General features: G+C 40.6%; 1 protein-coding gene across 6 annotated transcripts in view; it reads right to left on the reverse strand.

Annotated features, from left to right (window-relative positions):
- The window catches only part of sorbs3 (sorbin and SH3 domain containing 3), a 58,342-nt gene extending 44,450 nt beyond the window's left edge, over positions 1-13,892 (reverse strand). For 2 of the 6 annotated variants that reach the window (XM_058389102.1, XM_058389097.1), the window contains exon 1: positions 4,545-4,703. The gene's annotated coding sequence lies outside the window, so the exon portion shown is untranslated. Of the gene's footprint in view, positions 1-1,408; positions 1,430-4,544; positions 4,705-11,954; positions 12,052-13,781 lie in introns of those variants that run through there. The other 4 variants (XM_058389099.1, XM_058389098.1, XM_058389103.1 and 1 more) reach the window with 4 other exon arrangements.
- Between the last annotated feature and the right edge of the window lie 3,260 nt (positions 13,893-17,152).

The following is a 17,152-nucleotide window of genomic DNA, read 5'->3' on the forward strand; positions in this document are numbered from 1 at the left end:
ACTGCCCCGGGACTGACCATGCCTTATTGTTCCAATAACGACAAAAAAAGCACACAAAATTAGAGATTAGTCTTATTCTTCTTAAGTCTGTTTTTTAATTATTAACCAGCCTTTCCAGAACTTTCTTGCTCACTGGACTTCATTTATTACATTTTTTAGCCAAGTGTATAAATGTTTTCATTGGCCAAACCAAAATAAGACTTCTAAATGTTTTAGTAAGGCTGATTTTCTTTACACATGGATGTTGATAAATGGCAATCAGCCATAAATTACCAAGCACCTTCATGGTTCATTTTTATATAAAAAGCAAATCTCACTGAGGCGAAAACTTCCAGTAATGCAGCTCAGCCACTGCAGTGCAACATCCACCACATCAGACGCCCACGAACTCTTCCTACTGTCATACAGAAGCATTTCTTTAAATAAATGGTGCATCTGGAGTGAACAGTAGCTTAGTGGTTAGCACGCTTGCCTCACACCTCCATGGCTTAGGGGTTTGATTCCACACCTCTATCCCTCTTCCTTGGTATTTAGAGCTGTCCTAAACTTAAGCTGTTTTGTTTGTTGCACTGGAAAAGATGAGCATAATCAGTCATCGGGTCTGTCCAAATAGATCAGGAGACATAAATCCATGTTTTAAGACGATTCCCTAAAAGGAAGAACATGTGTTTATATACTCCATATTGGTGCATGGAGATGACGCATGTTTCACAGGCTCTGTTATACATCAGAGTCATAACAAAAACCCCAAAAGACCACTCAAGTATGCATACACATCAATACGAGGAGCAAGCACCACCACGAGCGAGAGAACTCGCTTCAGGCTTTATCTGAAAGAATTAAATTGTTTCCTAATTTGTTTAGCAAATAACAAGCAATCCTATCTGCTGTATATTCAAATCTGGCTGTGAGAGAGAAAGAGAGAGAGAAACAGAAAGGGGGGGAAGAAATGGTGAGGTTTCCCCGGACATTGTCTATTAAAGGAAGCAATAATAGACGAGTATCAGGCTACCATCCAAAAAGATTTGTGAGGCAAAGCTTACAAGATTTGACCTAGAGTCCAAAAAATGTCCTTCCATTCATCTTCATCATCCCTCCTTTCTCCTCTCTCACAATTTCCAGAAACTCCCATTTATTCCTTTTTTAAAACACAACAATCCTCACTCTTTCTTCACACAAACACCACACATGTGCATCTTTACCCCCTCCCTCTTTCACTTTGCTCCATACATGGCTCTGTGTGTCTGCTTACAATCAACCGTTATTAACGGATACACACATTAATCAGAGACAGGCCCATCTCATCTCATCTCCATGTATGGCTCTCTGATCAGCCCAGATGCTGCATAGCGTTTGATAGTGAAGAGCCAGACAATCCTTCAGGCTCAAAACTCATTAAAGTACTCACCCGGACACGCTTTTGAAACACGCCTCGGCCACTATCCGGAAGTTTACTCCGCTCATACTTCTCAGTATTTTATCTCCTATTCACCTGCTACACTTGCTCATGCGTTGTGATCTTGAATTAGTTTCAAAATGTACGGTAGCCTTAAGTTCTATGCATGAATCAACGCTTTATGTCCTTCTTCTTAGGAGGAACTCGCTCGCTGTCCCTAACAAAATATGAAGCCCAGTTTCTGAACCTCTTTGGAATGCTGCTCTACATGTTTCTATTCAGTATTTGCTTAAGCAGAGGCAACTTAATATTCTGCATTGTGGCTTGAAAATCGCTGGTTTTCTCAAGCCATCCAACAGAGTGATTCAGAAGACCACAGCTCTAAAAATCTGCATTTGGAGCAAGGAATGTCCGTTATTACCGGTAGCGCTGGTTTCCCGGTGGAAGCTTAGTCATATATCAGCCATAGTACACTAATGAGGCAACGGGTCTGTTTTAGCTTAAAACTGAGACATATAGTCATGTAGCATACATCACTTCTGAGGCAGATTTTTCTTTCAGAACACACGCCGTGATAAATCCCAGATCCGAACACCAAACTCATAACTTTTGTAGGTGATCTCAGATGACAGAACAGTGCCATTCATCTCTAAATCCACACCGGAGTGCTTCTTTTTGTCACTATTACTCATCTACATGGACTAATCTGGTGATCAGTGTTTGATCATTGAGAACAGTTACACGCAGTGGTAAATAAGGATTGCTCAAGCTCTTTCCCAGAGGCCAGAAAAAAATGGAATTTGCTCCTGATTTGTTGTTCCCATGTTGAATATTGTATGTCTTTGTCATGTCACACTGCTTATTATGAAGCTCATATGAAAGTAGATACTCATGGCTTTAAGAATTTGTAAGCGCTTCAGAAGTATTTCTGTTTTTCCCCAACGTACTAGGGGCAATATATTCATAGAAAGATTTTCATAGCTTTTTTTTTTTCCACACAAATGTGGATCTTCAAAGTAAATGCTGATATCAAGCCCATTTCTGCTTTCTGAGACGCCCCAAGGGCTTGTTCACAACCATCTGTAATTTGGTGTTATCATCAACCACTAAAATTCTGTGTAAGGTTATCCAACAGAGGGAAAAACACTCATCTTACACCACGTTCTGACTCATTTTATATCAGACTCACAGCCAGAAAATCCTTCATTTGTTATACGGATTGATTAAGTGTCCCATACATTGATTTCCACTCCGCTGAGGGACTGGTCACTAAAGTACTAAGCATTATGGCAACATGGAACATGGCAACTACCAAAAGGGAAAATAATAAGCAGGGTGGATTTTAATTGCTAATTACTACAGATTTATTGCTCAATGTTACCTTCAAGTATATAGAAGCAGAGACTATTAGCTTTACTATGGCAACCTTATCTACTGTTCTACACAATATAATAGTATAATGTTAGCTACTAGTTAACATGATATGCAAGCTATTCTATTTTCTACCAATGTATAGTGACCTTGTCTACTTTTAGCACAAGATAACAGTTAATCTTAGCTAGCAATTTAGCCATCTTGCATACAAGCTAGCTTATAGTGACCTTGTCCTCTGTTTCGTACAATATAACAACAGTTAGCTACCTTATATGTCCTTTGTGTGCCGGTTGTCATGATGTGATGCAATGTCTTTTAATCTCGTGTTATCTAGCTTGCTAGCAACCTTATCAGCTGTTTTAATGAATGTTTGCCATCTTATAGAGATCCGCTTACACAGGATCACAGGATTGTCTGTTATTAGCTATCAGGAAACTTGTGCAGTAATGTTAGCCAGCTTAGCAATGACCTTGTGAGTTGTTGGACACAATATAGCTTGTAGTGACCAGGCTGCTGGGTTACACAACATATACCACTGCTAGTAATCCTGCTAGCATTATTAGCTGCTGTTAGGCCACATTTCCACACTTGTTGGAGATCCATGGGAAAGTTGTGTACTGCTTCAGAGCTGTCTCTCTCTCTCTCTCTCTCTCACACACACACACACACACACTATTCCTTCAATCCCAAGACACTAACACTAATGGACTTGACACCACTCACATTTACCTACAAAAAAGAGGGAAGACAGCTATAGAATAGGACAGGAACCCCGATTAAACCCTGAGCACTTAATGCAGAAAACTTCCTTTTCTGAACAAGAGGAACTGCTCCGACTCCATGAAAACCCCACTTCTGATAAAATTCTCACTCGTGCATGTGATAGTCAGGAAGAAGAAAGCTTTAAAGGGAAGAAAGACCTCGAATGCAAGAAGACAAGGCTGAAAGATCAGCAGGTTACTGTTTTTATGTCCTTTTAAAAGCCTGGATATAAACTTCCACATAATTTTGGACACTTTTATATGTTAGAGTTGCATAATATTTCTAAAATTACTCAAAATTACTTGGTACATGAATTCTTGATTCTGATTGGTCAGAACGTGTTGATTAATTATCAACACAACAGCAGACCTCATATAAATTCCAGCTGCAGAGCAAATCACAGATTTATTTTAATGCATATTGGAATACATTATACTGGATATTCTATATATAAAAAAAACAACAATTAATGTAAATATATACACCGATTTTTCAGTCTAGATGTCTTCAAATATACATAGTCAGCTATATTGTTAGCTGTAACTACTGGTGTACACAGTATGCTAGTTTAGTGAAAATACAGTTCATTGGACAGCTTTAAACTGCCATCCAATTTCCCAGACCTTAAATAATAATACAAGACCTAGACCTTAAATAATAAGACCTTAAGAATAATAATGATTTCCATACGCCACCCAGGATCATTCTAAATCGTTTCAGCACCACATATCCGCTCCCGAGTCTCCTTTAAAACAAATCAGATGCGGTCAATATGTAAATCCTCTGAGAAGTCGCAAAAAGGTAGATTTAGAACCTCACTGAAAACAAACCTGCCCAAAGAGCATCATATTTTTCATGACCCACGTGGGAACCTGAGATTTCTGCTCAGAAAGACGTGACAGCCCACTTTAACTTTCTGAATGAAGCTCTGAAGGCCTGGATAAGGACTACAGATACAGATAAAGTGGTAAAGTTTTGAGTGTTGCTATGGAATAGGGAAAAGTGAACTCACCACAAGTCTGTGTCAGAGATCTGCTGGAGTGTGTGATGGTACTGCTGTGCATAGAGTCCTTAGGAAAACACAGCCTCTCTCTCTCTCCCAAACACACACACACTCTCTGACTGCACATCTGACTGCCTCAGACCTCCTCTCTCTCTCTCTCTCTCTCTCTCTCTATCTCTCTCTATCTCTCTGATCTCACCGACTGCCTACGTATTCTCCCTCTTTCTCTCATTGACACACTCCCTCTCTTTTACTCTTACATTTAACCTCTATTCACTCTCTTGATAGAGTAACTACCCCCATATAAGCACACACACACACACACACACTTAGCTCTGGCTGGGGTGAACGTCCCGGTCACTAAGGGTTGCCGTGGAAACGATCAGGCAGCGTATACTCGACTTGTTCTTGGCTGACTTTCTGCACTTACGAGTGACATTTCAATAGGCAACGAACTCATTCTTTGTGCTAATAAGGTGATATTTCTACAGCAAGCCGCTTAAAAAAAAACAGGGGAAGTCAAACACAAAACAGCCTCCACCCTCCTAACCATGTTATTCTTTCTCCTTATTTCTTTCTTTCTACAGCTGCCACTTAGGAAAGAACAGGTTTCTTCAAATGACACGAAGAAAGACTTGACATAAGCCTGGAGTAAACACTAATGAATCCCATGAGTCCTGTACGCTGCGGTCAGCTGTACGCCGACGTTATAGAGCTGGAGATTAAGATTTTCTGCAAGTTCAGACATCCCTCCTGAAAGAATTGCATGTTAGAAAGACATTAAAGGGGTTACGCAATGTGGCTCGCCGAGCCCCTCCGCGAGCATTAACCTAGCGTGGCTATACATGTCCGAACCTCACGCCCTCATTTAAAACAGTTCACTTACACAGACAGGTGATTTCATTACTTCATTACTTTTGAAGAGACATGTGGAAATCTCTGCTGCTTTCCAAAGTGTGAGATCATGGGTTTATTTTAGGCAAAAAAAATGTGGGAAGGGACCACCACCACCAGGCTGTAGCTGGTTTCACAAAGCCAAGGAAGTGCAGTTTTCATAAAATATCTGGCACTGATACCAGAAATTACAACAGTGCCTTTGGAATTCTTGAATATGATGATCAGAGGGGAGTGATCTATTTTGTGTAGCAGCACTGCTGACAATAGTTTCAGCTGTAATTCAATTGACAGGTTTCTACACCGATCAGCCATAACATTATGAGCACTGACAGGTGAAGTGAACATTTTGTCCACAAAGTTGATGTGTTAGAAGCAGGAAAAATGGACAAGCGTAAGGATTTGAGCGAGTTTGACAAAGGGCCAAATTGTGATGGCTAGACCACTGGATCAGAGCATCTCCAAAACTGCAGCTCTTGTGGGGTGTTCCCGATCTGCAGTGGTCAGTATCTATCAAATGTGCCCATGGAAGGAACAGAGGTGAACCGGTGACAGGGTCATGGGCGGCCAAGGCTCATTGACGCACCTGGGGAGTGGAGGCTGGTCCGTGTGATCCGATCCAACAGACGAGCTACTGTTGCTCAAATTGTTGAAGAAGTTAATGCTGGTTCTGATAGAAAGGTGTCCGAATACACAGTGCAGGACGGGTCAGGGCTGTTTTGGCAGCAAAAGAAGGACCAACACAATATTAGGTAGGTGGTCATAATGTTGTGCCTGATTGGTGTATTAATGCATAAAATGTAGTAGCAACGAATTTACAGGGACTTGTCTCGAGGACGCTTAACATAATTTAAACTCAATAAAAAAATTTTGCTATGGGTTCATTTTATCTGCTATTTGTTTATTTTTTTATTGTTCTTAGAAGTCCCTGGTCATTAGTTGATTATCCTATCCTAATGTGTTCACCTGTCCAATGTTAGCAAGCCATATCTGCCCTTAGACTTCAAAATGTTGCTGTAAAAATATTTTTCTGCTCATTTCTACAAACAGAAATTGCTGTTCTTGGTTCACGCTATACTCTACAGATGCAGTGGATAAAGACAAAAAAAAAAAGAAGGGTGCTTGAATGCACCCTGTTTTGTTTGGCAATGGTTCAAACCAAGGGTAGCAAAAGAATGCTGTGAACACACTGTACTGTATACGCTATGACAAACATTTGAAATAGGCAAAACCTGAAGGAATTAATGCACAATAACACTCTCAGCATGTCATTGACAACCGTGACCTACCAAAACCTGGTTTAACTCAGAAAAATTCCCCAAAGACAAAAAAAACAAAAAGCAGGGTCGTAAACTGGATTATTTGTCTTGAAGTAGACGGAATAGTTTCTGTTTAACGTTGCTATGACACAGAATCTAAACCAATTCTCCCACAGGTGAAGGGTTTCAGTTATAAGCTCACACACAGCAGCATGGCCTGCAGGAGAGGCGTTATATAACTGAGAGTTCAGGTAACAGGCTTCATTATTCCAGCAGTATACAGTCCGATGTTTGCTGTTTGTACACACACACACACACACACACTCATACATGTACACATACTCCAACGTACATACATACACCAATGTCATGTATGAGATATGCATGATTGCTTCTCTCAGCAAGTTAATAGTCTGTGAATGTGTGTGTGTGTGTGTGTGTGTGTGAAGGATGACTGTTTGTGAAGCTCTCTGGCTCTCTAGAGCTGTAGGAGTCAGCAGCTTTTTAATAATTCAGTGGTTTGGAAGGAGGCAGTGTAACTCAAACTAGTACCCGAAGTGTGTGTGTGGGTGTGTGTGTGTGTGTGTGTGTGTGATGCATTTGTAGAGCATTTATTTCCAAAGACTCCTAAAAAGGAAGAGAAGGAATGAAAAGAGAAGATAAGATGAGTGAATAAAGGAGGAGAGAAGAGAAGAGAAGAGAAGAGAAGAGAAGAGAAGAGAAGAGAAGAGAAGAGAAGAGAAGAGAAGAGAAGAGGAGAACGGATAAAAGAAGAGAAGAGAAGAATGGATAAAAGAAGAGAAGAGAAAAGACAAGAAGAGAAGAAAGGTGAAGAGAAGAGAAGAGGAGAACGGATAAGAGAAGAGAAGAACGGATAAAAGAAGTGAAAAGAAGAGAAGAAGGAGAAGAGAAGAAAGAAGAAGAGAGGAGAAGAGGAGAACGGATAAAAGAAGAGAAGAAAGGAGAAGAGAAGAATAGAGAAGAACGGATAAAAGAAGAGAAAAGACAAGAAGAGAAGAAAGAAGAAGGGAAGAGAAGAGAAGAACAGATAAAAGAAGAGAAAAGACAAGAAGAGAAGAAAGGAGAAGAGAAGAGAAGAGAAGAGAAGAGAAGAAAGGATAAGAGAAGAGAAAAGAAGAGAAGAGAAGAGAAGAGAAGAGAAGAGAAGAGAAGAGAAGAGAAGAGAAGAGAAGAGAAGAGAAGAGAAGAGAAGGCCCAGATATACACACTACCCTCATCCTACCTGCCAAAAGCAGAGCCGTTACAGCAGCACAGGCTGCACACGTAGCTGTCCACACTCATCAGGATTGTCCAATTTAGGGAAGGTATTTAACGTCCTCATTATCATCAAGCAGTAATAACTGAAGTAAAATGCTGTGAATGACATCAGCGTTGAAATATTGTTGGAAGTGAACTTTAGGACAGTTTAACTAACAACAGTCGTGACACTATGGAAGGAACGAGTATGGCTATGGGCAAGGCCCAGTGTTATGTAAGACTGTGTGTGAGTTTGGATAACAACCCTGACAAATATTTACTTTTAACACTGTGAGGCTTATAATGCTTTAAATCTGCATGAAGTACCGAGCCTAAGAAAAGTTAGCAGGCTTTCAGGTCAGTGGGATTTTTGGAGCTAAGATACGATAATATTATAAACTAAAGAGATGTAAAGATTTACTGATTGCACAAACAGCACATCTGTATGGAGTTATAATGTAAAGGCAAGAATAAGATTTGATTTTTATGCATTATAAACATATAGACACAAACTCACTATTGTATTTAATGTTTTGGGGCATGATCCATTTGCATGGCTCCAGAAAATTGAATGGGCGGGGCTTAAACTAACTATAAAAACTCTGTTCAGTATGTAATATATTAAATACTCTAAGTGAGATAGGATGTACAAGCTGAATGATTGTACACTGCTGCCAACTATATATCTGGGGAGCACCAGTGCATAAAGCTTGGATTATACCCAATGTCCAATCACTGATGAGCATTTTTACCAATGACCAATTACTGATCACTATTATTCCCAATGACCAGTCACTGATGACCATTATTCCCGAATGACTAATCATTGAACACTATTGTTCCTAATGACCAATCATTGATCACCATTGTTCTCAACAACCAATCTTTGATCACCACTGTCCTTAGCAACCAACCATTGATCATTATTGTTTCCAATGACCAGTCACTGATGACCATTGTTTCTAATGACTAATCATTGAACACTATTGTTCTCAACAACCAATCAATGGTCACCATTGTTTTCAAAAACCAATCATTGATCACCATGGTTCTCAACAACCAATCATTGATCACCATTGTTCTCAACAACCAATCAATGATCACCATTGTTCTCAACAACCAATCAATGATCACCATTGTTCTCAACAACCAATCAATGATCACCATGGTTCTCAACAACCAATCATTGATCACCATTGTTCTCAACAACCAATCATTGATCACCGCCATTGTTCTCAACAACCAATCAATGATCACCATGGTTCCCAACAACCAAGCATTGTTCCCAACAACTAATCATTGATCACCATTGTTCTCAACAACCAATCATTGATCACCATTGTTCTCAACAACCAATCAATGATCACCATGGTTCTCAACAACCAATCATTGTTCCCAACAACTAATCATTGATCACCATTGTTCCCAACAACCAATCATTGATCACCATTGTTCCCAACAACCAATCATTGATCACCATTCTCCTTAGCAACCAACTACTGATCACCATTGTTCTCCACAACCAATCACTGATCGCTATACACTAATTATTTTTCAGCTGTGTTTGTCCCACATGCACACCTCTATAACCTTCTTCTTGTTATAAGTCATGAAGGCAAATTATTCTGTCTGTAACGTTCCTTCATGTTTCCTTCCTTCATATTTCCTGAAATTAGTTGTATTCTATAATATTCTATTTAGATTAAAAAAAAAAATCTATGAATATGCAAATCAGTCTATAATGTCATCTGGTGACTTCTAGTAACTCTTTAATACTTTCCCCTGAAAAGATTTGGTGCCACTGTGACTGCATTGATTAATAAAGTCACATGAGAAAGGAGAAGTTAGACATTCATGAACTTGTAAAAGAGTTCATCTTAGATATTTTATTCTTTAGCTCCCTCTCCATTTTACTGTAAATACATTAGTTAAATTTCAGAACCTAAAATGCCAACTTGATCTGATGAAACTATCACGGTGGAGATATGATTTAGAGAACATTTGGTGAATTAACTAAATGCACAAGCAGCATGAACTGCTTCAATTTAAAGGCAGCCCACTGGCCAATATAATAACATCTTTTGTTTAGCCATAGCATGTAGCAACTTTGACCTCATGCTGTGACAATACAGGAGACACTTTGGCAGCTAAAGCAAATGAAAAAAGCTATTTCACTGAAGGGTAAAATGACAGCGGAGGTAAAAAGATATGCATCTGCTTAAAGTAGATGGTACTTCTGTTGAGATTTGACCTTTGGCTTTATTGCTAAATTGTGAGCTAAAAGTGGGCTAGCAGAAAAGAATTAGACAGGATCTGTTTGGTTGATTAGCCTGCTAACATTTTCTTGTATTTTTCAGTATAGTTAATGTCAGCAAACCTTACTTCTCAGTCCCAATAATAGAGGCGTGACCTCTGTGCCTGTCACTAACAGTGAAGGAGGTGTGGCCTGTGTATCTGTCATTAACAGTGAAGGAGGTGTGGCCTGTGTATCTGTCATTAACAGTGAAGGAGGTGTGGCCTGTGTATCTGTCATTAACAGTGAAGTAGGTCTGGCCTGTGTATCTGTCATTAACAGTGAAGGAGGTGTGGCCTGTGTATTTGTCATTAACAGTGAAGGAGGTGTGGCCTATGTATCTGTCATTAACAGTGAAGGAGTTGTGGCCTGTGTATCTGTCATTTACAATGAAGGAGGTGTGGCCTGTGTATCAGTCATTTACAGTGAAAGAGGTGTGGCCTGTGTATCTGTCATTTACAGTGAAGGAGGTGTGGCCTGTGTATCAGTCATTTACAGTGAAAGAGGTGTGGCCTGTGTATCTGTCATTTACATTGAAGGCGGTGTGGCCTGTGTCAGTCACAGTAGTGAAGTTTCTTAGTCTGTTTAACCTAGAGAAGGAGGTGTGGCCTTCAGTTCCAGTGAAGAAGGGGTAGACTCTACGGCTATCAGTCACAGTGAAGGGGTGTGGCCTCTGTATCTGTCATTCAGTGCGAAAGAGCTGTGGCCTCTGTATCTGTCCATCACAGTAGTGGACGTGCGGTTTCTTAGACTATCTAACCTAGAGAAGGAGGTGTGGTCTTCAGTCCCAGTAAAGATCAGACTCTACGGCTGTCAGTCACAGCGAAGGAGGTGTGGCCTTTGTGTCTCTCAGTCACTTGTAATGTAGCCATGGCCTTCCACTCCTCAAAGCTAAAACTCTTAAAACTACTACACTACTTGTATAACAGCATGATGCCCAGTGATAGACTGGCATTCCATCAAGGGTGTATTCCCACCTCACGCCCAAGTTTCCTGGGACGAGCTCCAGATGCATTGCAACCCTGACCAGGATACAACACTAATTTAGATAAACAAATGAATGAAATATTTCCACAACAATGAATCATAATGCGTCACATAAAAACTCCTTCTTTAACGTATTAAAGAGGAATGATTACATGATACACACACTTAAAAAAGTGTCTCACGAATAATAAATGCAATTTTCTACACAATTCTTTACATAAGTAGCAAGACTAATAGCAATAGTTGGACAAGCGATGAAATCTTCCGGATTATAAGAATCACAATGACGTATTAAATACTAAATATTGCATGATAAAATTAGAAATTAGACAGAAACATAGAGCTACTCCAGCCTTAGTTCTCCTCAGTGTTCACCCTGATGCTGACATTCAGTTTAGCCCAGTTCCACAATGCAGCTTGGAAAATATGCCACTAGTGAATAAAACAATGGCACTCATACAGCACTGCTCAGCATATGGGTTTGTTTCCCGTTTTTCAGTCACACACTGACACACTTCGCTCGGAATTCCAGCAGATCAGGCTGTGCTGGCTGCCACAGTTCACATGAGGATATTAAAGTCTCATTTCTCAATAGACAAGATTGGAGATTTGAGCTGGAGTAAACATGCACAAAGGAAGTCATTAGAAACACACATGGTAAGTGTTAGCAAGTGAAGGCGAACACAGAATGTGTGTGAATGCGGTGACAGGAGAGAAACCGGTACCTACTGTGAGATGAAGTTCCAGTGAAACAGTTAGAGCGAGGAAGCGAGGGAGTGATAGAGGCAGGGAAAGACGCTGTTCTGTTTTGGGCTGGGGGCGTCTACTAATGGGCTGTGCTTCTGTGAGTCAGCCTGTGTGCAAACCAGAAACACACACACACACACACATACACCTCACAGGGCCTAACAAGTTGGGGGGCTCCATAATAGTTTCCATCCAACACACACACACACACATACACACACACACACAGGCACAGATGGAAATAATAGAAACTCCAGCATGTTCTCAGAGGCAACTCCCTCTTCTGTTTTAGAATCAGGAGAACAAACCCATTTCCTCTCACTGTTTAAAAAGCATCGGCCTGGGTTTGATCTCTGTCACGTGGCCATACGGCTGGCACATCTGCCGAACGCACATCTGCCTTGTTAGAGCAAGCCTCGCTGTCCATCTTTACCAGATTAGCAGCCAGAAGAGGGTTTAATCAGTATGTTGATTCAGTCTTTCTTTCATTCAGATCCAGTAAGCATTTTATCTGGATCAGGGTCGTGTGGTAGGGATACACTCACACGGGGGGGGGCACCGGTCCATCGACAGTCCATCGGACATCATCCAGACATGTATCAGAGTTAATTGTCTTAACAAATACACCACCTGGCATGTTTCATCCTCCATGAACAGAAACACCACGTAAACCACAACGACACATCACCTGACCTCAGGATCGAACCTGGAACCTTGAAGCAGGGAGGCAGCAACGTTACCCACTGCACAACCCGGTGCAGATTCTCATCTCTGATTGGTCAGAAGGTGTTGATTCAATTTTCTATTTTCTATAGCAGCAGCTCTGACAGTAGTGCAGATTTATATTCATTTGTTCCTTTTAATACATTATCCTTTGCTTCTATAGTAACATCTCGTTTCCCAGGCACTTGTAGGGTCATGACACATGAAGAATAATGAATAAGTAATAAAATAAATCATAAGAGGAATTTGCACTTCCTGGTTTCCTGGTAACAAAACAAACTGTGTTTTTGGTCTTAGTAACTGTTTATAGCCGCTATAACATAGGTATTCCATATCCAGAATTGTAACTATAAATGGTTAGAAGTAGAACATGTCAATTTTTATTTTTTCTCATATGTAAATTCTCCATATCACACTCCATAGCTGCCAAACAAATCTACTTCCTGTAGATTAGGTCATAACGCACATAGTCCATGAGTTCTGCCTTGTTCTGAGTTTGCCACCGTTTTTTATCCTTTTTAACAGCGAAGCAAGACCAATTGTAAGAAGCTGATCTGCAGACTTGCAATATGACTTAAATCCGGCTAATAACTGGATTCAATTAAGTCAAGTGTAAAGGATTGTGGGTAAAATCGTGTCAGGACACAAACCAGATACACGAATCAGCGTGCACTTGAAACTTGTATGCAGTCAATGGAGATATTGCATACAGTGTATCTCTCTCTTTCTCACACACTCACAAACACACACATATATTCAGCTGGAAGAGATCAGTGTTTCTCTCACAGTTTCCATGCTCAGCTCCAGCTCCAGGCTGGCACGCTGGTTAACTGGCCCTTTCTGCTCCATTAATGTGCCTTCGCTATGCTCATCAACTGCCAACAATCATTAATCTCATCTCAGTTCCTCTGCCTTTACAATCCTGACATATTGGAAGAAGGCCAAACATATGTCTCTAACTAAACATAGCGTCACTGTCAAAGCCTCTATGCAAGTCCCAACACCTAGATACATTATAAGATGTTCCACGAGACCGCATGTCCGTCTGCCAAAGGTGCCAAACAGATTTCTGACTGTAATACTCACTCAAGCGTAGCAAATTCAGCTGACGAGCGGTAGGCGATGCAGGGAAAATGGAAACTCTCTGTGTAAACAGCATGAATCCTGCCCGTCCCTCTGCTTATCAGGTGCTTAAAGCCGGACAGGCAGGTACTTTGCACCTGACGTGGGAAGAAACTTCTCAGGGAGGCTGGGTTATAAAATACCATCCAGGTAAATGTGACACGTGTCCTTAACTATGAACCTCATCACAGAGTTGAAGTGTAAATCAAATGACGCTGCCTTACAGAACAAGGACAGTCCAGTATATCTATCGTTATTGTTTTAATGCTTAGATATTTCTTCGTAAATATTTAAGATACACTCAGTTATACAACTTGCAATAAATAGAAAACCTGGCCGGCTTCTTTTTATATTAAAAAATATTTTTTGTATAGCAATTTAAGCAGCTTTAAAGAAATATATATTGAGACAATAAATTATAAAAAAAAATTTCTTTAAATGTATCCCTAATGAACAAGCCAGAGGCGACTGTGAAGAGGAAAAACTCCCAGAAACGATGTTAGGAGGAAATGAATAATGAATAAGAAATAGAATATTTGTTCAAAATCTATAAACACTAATATGGAACAGTGGTAGCTTAAGTGGTTAAGGCTCTGGGTTGTTGACCGGAGGATTGGGGTCCAAGCCCCCAGCCCCAGCACTGCCAAGCTGCCACTGTTGGACCCTTGAGCAAGGCCCCCAACCCACTCTGCCCAAGGAGCACTGTATCATGGCTGACCCTGTGCTCTGACCTCAACTCCCAAGGATAGAATATGTGAAGAAAGAATCTCACTGTGCAGTAATGTATATGTGACAAATAAAGACAACCTAACTCACTCCCCACGTGCATCAATGAGCCTTGGCCATCCATGACCCTGTCGCCGGTTCACCACTGTTCCGTCCTTGGACCACTTTTGATAGATACTGACCACTGCAGACCGGGAACACCCCACAAGAGCTGCAGTTTTGGAGATGCTCTGATCCAGTGGTCTAGCCATCACAATTTGGCCCTTGTCAAACTCGCTCAAATCCTTACACTTCTCCATTTTTCCTGCTTCTAACACATCAACTTTGAGGGCAAAATGTTCACTTGCTGCCGAATATATCCCACCCACTAACAGGTGCCATGATAATCAGAGTTATTCACTTCACCCCTCACTGCTCATACTGTTATGTATGTTATATTTGTGAAGCTTTTTTAGTAATTCAGATGCTAATTTGTTTCTTGTTGCTGTGTCAGTACTTGGCAACAGGTTGTGACGTCGCATGGTGATAATGCTAGTGCAATTATAACAGCATTTAGGTGGAGAGAAAAGGTAATAAAAATAAACAGGGCTCACCCGTGATGTTCAACGCCAAATGAACGAAAACACCAAACAGAATAGAGATAACAGAGACAAATGTTAGAATCATTGCAGCTCTATTGACTCTACGGAACAGAGACTCGGCTCAGCCAGCAGGTAATATACCAGATGATGAGAGCTGACAGTGGTATTAGCATGAACGTGGAAGCTGATCTGTTTGACCAGAGTGCACAGATGAGAAGGAGGTGAGAGAGCTGATTAGACTAAAGGACTATAGGGGCTTTCATACTGTTAGTTTAGTCTGAAACAGAGCACAGAAAAATGGGTAATGTGAGAGCTGTCATGTGGATCAGGAAGTACACCGTGGTACCGATCGTGAGACTGTGCTGTAGGATGTGATGGGAGTACACTTGCACCGGACCTGTGCTGCAATTCCCATGATCTTGAACGCAGCTCGTACTCAGGTCCACAATTGTTCAGGAAGTAAAGTGACATTATTAGTTCCAGAGAAACATTTTGGGACACAAAAGAGGTGAGGTGCCTTACTGCACATAACTGCACCAAAATAATTATATTAAAATATATAATACAGTAAGTCTTATTATGTTCTCCATGCATGATTGTAATGAGTAAGATGAACACCTACAGCACCTACAGAGTTCGTGCTCATTGTGAAAACCCTTAAAGCTCCGCTGCATTCAGGTAAAGGTGGAGCGAGTTCATTATCAGCACCAATGTTGAAGTAATGAAGAAAACCAGGAATCAGTGTGAAAGTAGAATGTCAGTGAATGGAGTCTTGGGTGCCATGTTCATTAGAAAGATGGATATTGTTAGAGGTTGATCAGGGTGGAGTGGATTTTTTTCCCCCTGCAAATGTTAAGAGAGACTGAAAAAACAAAGAGTTCTGGAGAAAGGGAGAAAGGAAAATAGCTTTTTTTGATCACTGCCATGCCAGGAACTCGCCATCAAATTGCCAAATGAAACACAGCGTGAGCAGAAAACTACCAGGAAAGACAGAAAGAAAGAGAGAGTTTGGGAAGAAGAACACATATTCCCACTGTACTTGGTGTTAATATGACTTCTCAGTTAAGAGCATAGAGAAATACTTTAATGTAAATACTCTCACAAACGCTAGAGTCTGCCACTGTCTTTTTCTCTCCCTTGTTGTTTTTGTCTGTCTTATCTGTGTCTCCGAATTTCTTTCTTCCTCTCCTCTTCCAGCTCTTCCTAGTCTGTCTCCTTCTCCCTTCGCACTTGTAGCCATTTAAAATAAACGCTAGCAACTGTGTCAGCAACATCTAAAGGTTAAATCCCTCATTTTTCTCATCTCCCCCAGCCTTTCCCTTTATTTTGCTTTTCCCTCCTCCTCTCCAGAGTCACGCAACTGAGCTATTAACTGTTACTGTGTACTATTAACTGCGCTGACATGTATTGAAATAACTTTCAAGAAATTTTCTGGGGAGATATTTTCAAGCTAAATGTTTGCCTTCAGAATGTTCACAATTTGATCGTAGTGGCTCAACTCGTAAGGTTCTTGGTTACTGATCAGATGGTTGAAGGTTCAAGCTGTTGAACAAGGCCCTTAACCCTTTCTGTTCCAGAGTGTGTTCCATCATGCCTGACCCTGTGCTCTGACCCCAACTTCCTACCAGCTGGGATATGTGACAGATACAGGCTTCTTCTTCAATTATCCTATTCTAAAATATGTATCTGTCGCCCTCTGCTGGTTACACCCACAATCCCACATACAAAATTCATATTCCTTCATATACCTTACTTTGTAGGTTACACCACCTATAATTGACTGTAGGTACACCATGTGCTGAATATATATCGTAAAATTCTTCTGTATATGAAATGCTACTTATAAGGTTTTTGTAAATGGCACCTTAATGGTCATAGTTTAGTTGTTTGTTTGCTTGCTTGCTTCAAACAACGTGTTATAGCTTGTAGGTATCTGTAACCTGGTTTGTTTGTTTGTTTGTTTGTTTGTTTAAAAGTTCAGTTTCAGTACTAAACAGTCATAGCTTTTGCTTTGCTCTCTCAATCTGT

Source organism: Hemibagrus wyckioides, linkage group LG05, assembly GCF_019097595.1.
Source record: "Hemibagrus wyckioides isolate EC202008001 linkage group LG05, SWU_Hwy_1.0, whole genome shotgun sequence".
NCBI classification, from domain to species: Eukaryota; Metazoa; Chordata; class Actinopteri; order Siluriformes; family Bagridae; genus Hemibagrus; species Hemibagrus wyckioides.